General features: G+C 42.7%; 1 pseudogene; it reads left to right on the forward strand.

The window, feature by feature from the left end:
* The first annotated feature begins 207 nt into the window (after positions 1-207).
* LOC112233016 lies at positions 208-9415 on the forward strand (annotated as a pseudogene).
* Positions 9416-9740: the final 325 nt, after the last annotated feature.

Genomic DNA, 9740 nt, shown 5'->3' on the forward strand with positions numbered 1-9740 from the left:
GAAATTACATTGACAATTGAACAGTAGGAAATCTTACACTTTATTTTTTATTTAACTAGGGAAGTCAGTTAAGAACAATTCTTATTTACAATGATGACCTACACCGGCCAAACCCGGATGACGCTGGACCAATTGTGCGCCGCCCTATGGGACTCCAATCACGGCCAGTTGTGATACAGTCTGGATTTGAACCAGAGTGTCTGTAGTGACGCCTCTAGCACTGAGATGCAGTGCCTTAAACCGCAGTGCCATATTGTGACTTTAACATTGATCACTCACTTACAACTACATTGTTTCCATGTTTCTCCAGTGAGAGCCAGGCATAGTTGAGGCTACACCATGGAGTTCAGCAGGATAGAGTTCTTCCAAGAGCTAGCGGAGAGCTGTGTTCTGCCTACGTCCCAGCAGGGAGTGGAACAGGTCTGGCAGCTTCTGCTCCTCTGCCTGCTCTGTCGACTCCTCTGTAGGCCGGGTGAGTTCACTTGACCAATAACATGATACACTACATGACCAAAAGTATGTGGACAGCTGCATGTCGAACATCTCATTCTAAAATTATGGCCATTAATATGGAGTTGGTCCCCCCCTTGCTGCTATAACAGCCTCCACTCTTCTGGGAAGGCTTTCCCCTATACGTCGGAACATTTGCTTCCAGCGACAGTTTGAAACTCGGTAGTAAGCTCTGCAACCAAGGACAGAGGATTTTTACGCACTTCAGCATTTGGCGGTCCTGCTCTGTGAGCTGTGGCCTACCACTTCTCGGCTGGGCCGTTGTTGCTCCTAGACGTTTCCACTTGACAATAACCGCACTTACAGTTGACTGGGGCAGCTCTAGCATGGCAGAAATTTGATGAGCTGACTTGTTGGAAAGGTGGCAACCTATGACGGTGCCACGTTGAAAGTCACTGAGCTCTTCAGTAAGGCCATTCTACTGACAATGTCTATGGAGATTGTGCTCGATTTTATACACCCGTCAGAAACGCGTGTGGCTGAAATAGGGGGAAACACAGATGATGTGCCCCACTTTGGGGATACAGTTCCTCTGCTCAGGCATTGCTGACGCATGCCAGATTTTACAACGCCTGGATAGGATGTGTTTAGCTGATAAATAAAATACCTATGTTATAGCAGTCTGGTGCCCAACGGCACAGTAAATGAAGTGGCCTGCGATCATTGGTTGACGCATGCAACATCTGAGCAGGGGGAACACAACCAAAGACTGAGTCATGTAATTTATACTTTGCCATGAAGCCATCTGCTGTGTATGGGACACATGTAATGATGACAGATAAATGAGTCCCATACCGAGACCTATAAGCAGCCCAATTCCTACAAAAACCTTTGGTGCCAGCCTGGTATACCTGTATTTAGTATTGCCTGTCCTCCAGTAGGTCTCTTGTCCTCTGTGAAACATCTGGGCTCAGTGGCAGCGGGTCTATATGCCCTCTACCTGTTCTTTGAGCAGTCCATGGTGTGGGTGTTACTGCTCAGTCTGCTCTGCTACTCTGCCTTGTTCCTCAACCGCCACTTCAGCAGCCGAAGAATCTTCCTCTCCGCCACCATCCTCATCTATCTACTCATGGGGTAATGAATAATTAACTCCATCTATAGTTAATGCTCTATGATAGGCATTGGTGCTGGCACCATCCTCCAACTGTTTTCTCATATTGTTTTCTTACAGGGAGCTGCATATGATTAACACAGTGACCTGGCATAAAATTTGAGGTAAATGTCCTGCAAAGACTATATTTGTCACAAAATCTGAACTTTATTTTCCTGAATTTCTATGAAGCATTACATTTGATAACACATCATTTAATACATTGAACAATATTGAACGATTGGATGGCAAGGCAGTGTGAGACAAGTATGATTGTATAGTTTCAGCCACAGACATCCTCCTGTAGTATTGAATTCGAGGCCTTACTGATGGAACCACTGTCCATGCTTTGCCTGTCATCCGCAATTCCCCAGGTTCTCAGATGGTGTGGGCCATGAAGGGCAGTTCTCTGGCCTTTGACCTAGACAGAAGCACTGTGCTTGCTGTTCCCAATTCTCTGGAGTTCACAGGCTACATTCTCTTTGTGGGCACTGTCATCTTTGCGCCCTGGGTCAGCTACTCAAGCTACAAAGAGGCCATTGAGAGGTACAAGCTGGTAAGCCTCAGCTGAAGAGGCGAAGAAATGTGTTCTCAGTGAACTTGTTGAAAGAAAGCTAACTAGATGCCTGGATAGTACCTGAGTTTACATTTCGCATATAGGCTTACAACATATTGGTCCATATTTACTAATTGTTTGCACTTGTGCAAAAAGTTGACACCACTTTTCACTATATTTAGATCAATATAGCTGCTTAAGTAAAAATGGCTGCTAAAATCTGTCATTTTTTACATGGTCTTTCTGTCCCCTAGACTTTGGCCTGGCTCCAGATGTTTTCAGTGAGCTGGGTCAAATGCCAGGTGTGCTTGGTGATATCCAACTGCATTGCCCCATACCTCTTCCCCTACTTCATTCCAATCCACGGGGGCGGAGGACTGAGCACATGAGTGCACATTTCACTGAGCAATTCCTTGGTCATGCCATCTCTGTCAGGGTTGTTTCGACATGTGAATGTAGTACAACTTTGTTAGTGATTTCCATTTGATTTGACTTTCTCTGCTTCCAAGAGGCACAAAAGCAAGATAAGGGTTATCGTGACGAAGAAAGTTCTTTAGACAAACACTGGTAGTAGCAGTAGTTAAGTCCTAGCCTAGTAGATCACACTTCAAGATGGCGTCAGTGCATAATGCTATTGCATTATTGCTGAAATGAGAAAAGGCTATAAACAGTATCTTAGAGCTATCTTGTCTGTTTTTCCCCTGTGTGCAGGTGGCTCCACGCCTATGAGAATGCTATATCCTTCCACTTCAGGAACTACTTTGTTGGCCACCTTAGAGAAAGTACAACTGTGCTAGCAGGAGTAGGTTTTACTGAAGACGAGGACAATGTTAAATGGTGAATTCAATACATAAAATCTATGGTTCAGTCAGTATATTATCAATTTGCCCTTTTAACTAAGTGTATGTTTATAATTGCAATATTGTGATTGGATAGTAACGCAATGTGTATGTGCCTATTGTAATATTAGTTTAGGTAGTTTAAGTAATGTGAAAATAATGTGTGTTTGCATGTGCATAGACTCATGCACAAAATGTGTCTTTAGGGATCTGAAAGTGGTTAAGCTTCTCAATGTGGAGTTGCTCAGGTCCATGGTGCTTGTGGTGACCTCCTGGAACATCCCATGTCTCGCTGGCTCAACATATGTAAGCATCATTACAACTCAATTTATTATAAACAGATTAGAGGTCGACCGATTTACTTTTCAACGCCGATACATGTCATTGGAGGACCCCAAAAAAACAATACGATTAATCGGCCGATTTTTATGTATGTATGTGTGTGTGTGTGATAATGACAATTACAACAATACCGAATGAGCACTTTTAATTTAACTTAATATAATACATAAATAAAGATCAATTTGGTCTCAAATAAATAATGAAACATTATCAATTTGGTTTAAATAATGCAAAAACAGTGTTGGAGAAGAAAGTAAAAGTGCAATATGCGCCATGTAAAAAAGCTAAAGCTTAAGTTCCTTGCTCAGAACATGAGAACATATGAAAGCTGGTGGTTCCTTTTAACATGTCTTCAATATTAAGTTAAGAAGATTTAGGTTGTATTCCTATAATAACTATATGTCTCTATACCATTTGTTTTTCATATACCTTTGACTATTGAATGTTCTTATAGGCACTATAATATTTCCAGCCTAAACTCGGGAGTTGATAGGTGTAACGGCTTTCTTCTGTGGACGAAGGAGAGGACCAAATCGCATCGTGGTTAGTGTTCATCATGTTTAATAAAGATGATAACCGGGAACACTACAAAATACAAAACAACAAATGTGAAAAAAAAAAAAACAGTTCTGTCTGGTGCAGACACACGAAGACAGAAGACAACCACCCACAAAACCCAACACAAAACAGGCTACCTAAATATGATTGGGAACCATATTTAGGTAGCCTGACTAACACCTGCCTCTGATTGAGAACTGTGTCAGGCCAAACATAGAAACGGGAAAACTAGACACACAACATAGAATGCCCACTCAGCTCACGTCCTGACCAACACTAAAACAAAGAAAACACAAAGAACTATGGTCAGAACGTGACAATAGGCTTGAAATCATAAACAGCACTGTGCTTCAAGCATTGCGAAGAGCTGCTGGCAAATGCAGGAAAGTGCTGTTTGAATGAATGCTTACGAGCCTGCTGTTGCCTACCACCGCTCAGTCAGACTGCTCTATAAAATATAAAATCATAGACTTAATTATGATATAATAAACACACAGAAATACGAGCCTTAGGTCATTAATATGGTAAAATCCGGAAACTATAATTTCAAAAACAAAACGTTTATTCTTACAGTGAAATACGGAACAGTTCCATATTTTACCGAACCGGTGGCATCCATAAGTCTAAATATTGCTGTTACATTGCACAACCTTCAATGTTATGTAATAATCATGTAAAATTCTGGCAAATTTAATTACGGTCTTTGTTAGGAAGAAATGGTTTTCACACAGATTGCAATGAGCCAGGCGGCATATACCCTGACTATGCTTGCACAGAACGCAAGAAAGGTGACACAATTTCCCTAGTTAATATTGCCTGCTAACATGAATTCATTTTAACTAAATATGCAGGTTTAAAAATATATACTTGTGTATTGATTTTAAGAAAGGCATTGATGTTTATGGTTAGGTACATTGGTGCAACGACAGTGCTTTTTTCACGAATGCGCTTGGTAAATCATCACCCGTTTGGCGAAGTAGGCTGTGATTCAATGATAAATTAACAGGCACCGTATTGAGTATTTGCAATGCAGGACAAGCTAGTTAAACTAGTAATATCATCAACCATATGTAGTTAACTAGTGATTATGTTAAGTTTAATGCTAGCTAGCAACTTACCTTGGCTCCTTGCTGCACTCACGTAACAGGTAGTCAACCTGCCATGCAATCCCCTCGTGGAGTGCAATGTAATCGGCCATAATCGGCGTCCAAAAATGCACATTACCGATTGTTATGAAAACTTGAAATCGTCCCTAATTAATCGACCATGCTGATTTAATTGGTCGACCTCTAGATTAGATAGAAATGTTAAAACTATAGGCCTTGTTTAACCAAACCAGGTTAGAATGTTTTTGCGATATTAAAATGTCAACTGTTTGTGTCTTTCCCCCATTTTGTTATGCAGATGTTTTAAAAAATGTGTTGAAACTTGGCACATTTCCTTCCATCATTGTGACTTACACAGCCAGTGCCTTGCTACACGTGAGTATGAGTCAACCAACTGAGTGAATTCATCTTACGTGATGACTCAAAGGTCACCATCGCACTTGAATACTGCTCTGTGTTTTTAGTATGATTTTGAAAATGTCCCTGCCTGATCCCTCTGGCTGATGCCAAAGTGAAGTGTTGGTTGAGTTGCTTCCTCTGTTGTGAAGCCAATCTGACATGTAGTTTCTTCTAGGGCATGAGTTTCCATCTTGGGGCCGTGCTGCTGGCTTCATCACTTATGTGGAACATGGTAAAGTTACTTCTATCTGCTTTTCACATTCACCTGCTCACTGGTTTTGCATTGGCATCACCTTAGTTGTCTTTCCATCTTCTGTCAGTTCTGAGGGAGAGGCTGGCAGCCATTTTTAGCCCCTGTATCCTGTCCAAACAGTGTCCCACCAATTGCTGCCATCAGCACCAGAAGGTACATGCTTGTCACATCCAGGACTGTTTAACACCCATGTTTATATTTCATATTTTGACAGTGCATTCCATAAGAGACCCTATTGTTAATTGCATATTCAAATCAAACTTTATTTGCCACATGCGCTATATACAATGCTTGCTTACTTACAAGCCCTTAACCAACAGTGCAGTACAAGAAGAAAAAAATATTTACCAAGTAGGCTATAATAAAAAGTAATACAATAAGAATAACAATAACGTGGCTATAATAAGGGGGCACCGGTATGGAGTCAGTGTGCAGGGGTACAGGCTAGTTGAGGTAATCTGTACATATAGGTGGGGACAAAGTGACTATGCATAGGTAAAAGGTTTTGTCGTACCCTCTTCACGACTGTCTTGGTATGTTTGGATCATGACAATTTGTTGGTGATGTGGAGACCAACAAAGTCGTGTTTGTCACATCCAGGACTTTGGAGTCGTGTTTGGCCACGCAGTCGTGGGTGAACAGGGAATACAGGAGGGGACTAAGTACACACCCCTGAGGGGCTCCAGTGTTAAGGATCAGCATGGCAGACATGTTGTTGCCTACTCTTACCACCTGGGGTTGGCCCATCAGGAAGTCCAGGATCCAGTTGCAGAGGGAGGTGTTTAGTCTTAGAGTCCTTAGCTTACTGATGAGCTTTGTGGGCACTATGGTGTTGAACACGCTGTAACAACGCTGTAGTCGATGAACAGCATTCTCACATGGGTGTTCCTTTTGTCCAGGTGAGAAAGGTCGGTGTGGAGTGCGATTGAGATTGCGTCATCTGTGGATCTGTTGGGGCGGTATGCGAATTGGAGTGGGTCTAGGGTTTCCGAGAGGATGCTGTTGATGTGAGCCATGACTATATTTTCAAAACACTTCATGGCTACCGACGTGAGTGCCACGGGGCGGTAATCATTTAGGCAGGTTACCTTCGCTTCCTTGGGCACAGGGACTATGGTGGTCTGCTTGAAACATGTAGGTTTTACAGACTCGGTCAGGGAGAGGTTGAAAATGTCAGTGAAGACACTTGACAGTTGGTCCGCGCATGCTTTGAGTACCCATCCTGGTAATCCGCTTGGCCCAGCGGCTTTGTGAATGTTGAGCTGTTTAAAGGTTTTGTTCACATTGGCTACTGAGAGCGTGATCATACAGTCATCGAGAACAGCAGGTGCTCTTGTGCATGCTTCAGTGTTGCTTGCCTCGAAGCGAGCATAAAAGACATTTAGCTTGTCTGGTAGGCTCGCATCACTGGGCAGCTCGCGTCTGGGTTTCCCGTTGTAGTCCGTAATAGTTTTCAAGCCCTTCCACATCCGACGAGCGTCAGAGCCGGTGTAGTGGGATTCAATCTTAATTCTGTATTGATGCTTTGCTTGTTTGATGGTTCGTCTGAGGGATTATTCTCCCGCTCCTTGAAAGCGGCAGCTCTAGCCTTTAGCTCGATGTGGATGTTGCCTGTAATCCATGGCTTCTGGTTGGGATGTGTACATACAGTTACTGTGGGGATGATGTCATCGATGCACTTATTGATGAAGGCGATGACTGAGGTGGTGTATTCCTCAATGCCATTGGATGAATCCCGGAACATATTCCAGTCTGTGCTAGCAAAACAGTCCTGTAGTGTAGCATCCGCGTCATCTGACCACTTCTGTATTGAGTGAGTCACTGGTACTTCCTGCTTTAGTTTTTGCTTGTAAGCTGGAATCAGGAGAATAGAATTGTGGTCAGATTTGCCAAATGGAGGGTGGGGGACAGCTTTGTATGCATCTGTGTGTGGAGTAAAGGTGGTCTAGGATTGTTTTTTTGTGTGTTTTCCCCCCCCTAGTTTCACGTGGCATGCTGGTAAAACAGATTTAAGTTTGCCTGCATTAAACTCCCGTCCACTAGGAGCACTGCTTCTGGTAAGAATTTTCTTCTTTGCTTATGGCCTTAGAGTTGGTTGAGAGCGGTCTTAGTGCCCGCTTTGCTTTGTGGTGGTAAATAGACGGCTACAAGTAATACAGGTGAGAACTCTCTTGGTAGATTGTGTGGTCGACAGCTTATCATAAGGTACTCTACCTCAGGCGAGCAATACCTTGACTTCTTTCATATTAGACATCGCACACCAGCTGTTATTGACATAAAGACAGACACCAATACCCCTCGTCTTACCAGAGGTAGCGTCTCTGTTCTGCCGGGGGTGCATTGAAAATTCTGCCAGCTCTATATTGTCAGTTTCTTTGTTCAGCCACATCTCGGTGAAACATAAGATGTTACAGTTTAATGTCCCGTTGGCAGGATAATCTTAATAGGTCATCAATTTTATTTTCTAACGATTGCACGTTAGCAAGGAGAATGGAAGGCATTGGGAGTTTACTCGCTTGCGTCCGGATTCTCAGAAGGATCCCTGATCTGCGTCCCCTTTTCCGGCGTCTTTTCTTCATGCTGAAGGCGTGGATCTGGGCCTGCTCCATTGAAAGCAGGATATCCTTCTCGTCAGACTCGTTAAAGAAAAAAGTTTCTTCCAGTCTGCGATGAGTAATCACTTTTCTGATGTCCAGAAGTTATTTTTGGTCATAAGAGATGGTAGCAGCAACATTATGTACACAAGTTTAAAAAATAAGTTACAGAAAACACAAAAAAATAACAAAATTGCACAATTGATTTGGAGAATGTAAAACGTCAGCCATGTTCTTCGGCGCCATCGTATCACTTATATTAAATTGGTCCAAGTGGGGGGAGTGAGCTAGCTAGTGCACATAGCATGGAGAAAGTTGGGGATTCAGAACACCGCCCTGGTGTAGTGAATGGTCTGCTTCTCTTGTAGGAGCTATGGGTGTATGGGATCAACATCACCTTCAGTGCCATGGCCATCTTCCATCTGACATACCTGGGCTCCCTGTTTGACGCTGACATAGAAAACTTGGCTGCAGAGGAGGTAAGACACACCAAAGAACTGCTACAGCTGCCTGGGGCCAAGTTAATGGAGAACATAATAATTAACAGTGGTCTACATGAACTGCATGAATGTATTACTTCTACAAATTTAGTCACCGTTGTTGTCCTCTTCCTCCTCAGGGTTATGTGGCCAACCACAGCATTCAGAAGTGGTCAGAGTTGAGCTGGGCCAGCCACTGGCTGGTCTTCGCCTGCAGGGTATTCTACCGCCTCATTCAGTGATCTCATTTGACGGAAGGTCTGGACTGAACAGAAGACAATAGCCTGGTTCAAAAAGAACCCTTAGCTCACGGGTGGGCCATCTTACCTGGTATGGGTTGGTGTGGGTGAAGACTTAATGGACTCAGAGTAGCTTAGTGTGGGGCCAGGATGATTGTCCCACTCCATCATGATTGGAAGAATGCTGCTTTGTTTACCGGGGTCTTGCTGTATTCGTTTGTTTGGTAAACACTTAAGAACCAGTCACTCACTAGTTCAATGCCATGATGTATCACACTGTTGAGATTGAGAACCAGCAGTAGGCTGAAGATTCATCAGTGGTTTCTGTAAAGGCTACTGTTCTTTCAGGGCTTTGTAGTTTGATCACACACAATGCTATAGGAATATTGATGTATCTGTGTATATCAGTAGCACTATGATTTTTTTGTTTGTTCATTATACAGTATATTTGGCCAGTGATGTTTATATAATACATTATGTTCTCAATGGAGTTACTTTTTTCAACTGTATCTGTTTTTCTAATAAAAGGCTATTTTTTTCTAGTTCTGTTGACCTACTTACACATGAATAAATGAAGGGTTTATTTGATGGCTGGTAAAACACATGTCCTAGTTGCAGTATTTATTCATCAAGGGTCAGGCAGATTGCAAAGTATTGTACAGTCTTTTGCTGCTAATTGAATAATTTAAAATGCCACATGAATATTATGGTTAGTACATCAAGAAGATGAGGCTGCACTGCAGAAATAGCTCCATCATTTCCTGGTTGCTAAAAT

The sequence above is a fragment of the Oncorhynchus tshawytscha genome, linkage group LG16 (assembly GCF_018296145.1).
Source record: "Oncorhynchus tshawytscha isolate Ot180627B linkage group LG16, Otsh_v2.0, whole genome shotgun sequence".
Taxonomy (NCBI): Eukaryota; Metazoa; Chordata; class Actinopteri; order Salmoniformes; family Salmonidae; genus Oncorhynchus; species Oncorhynchus tshawytscha.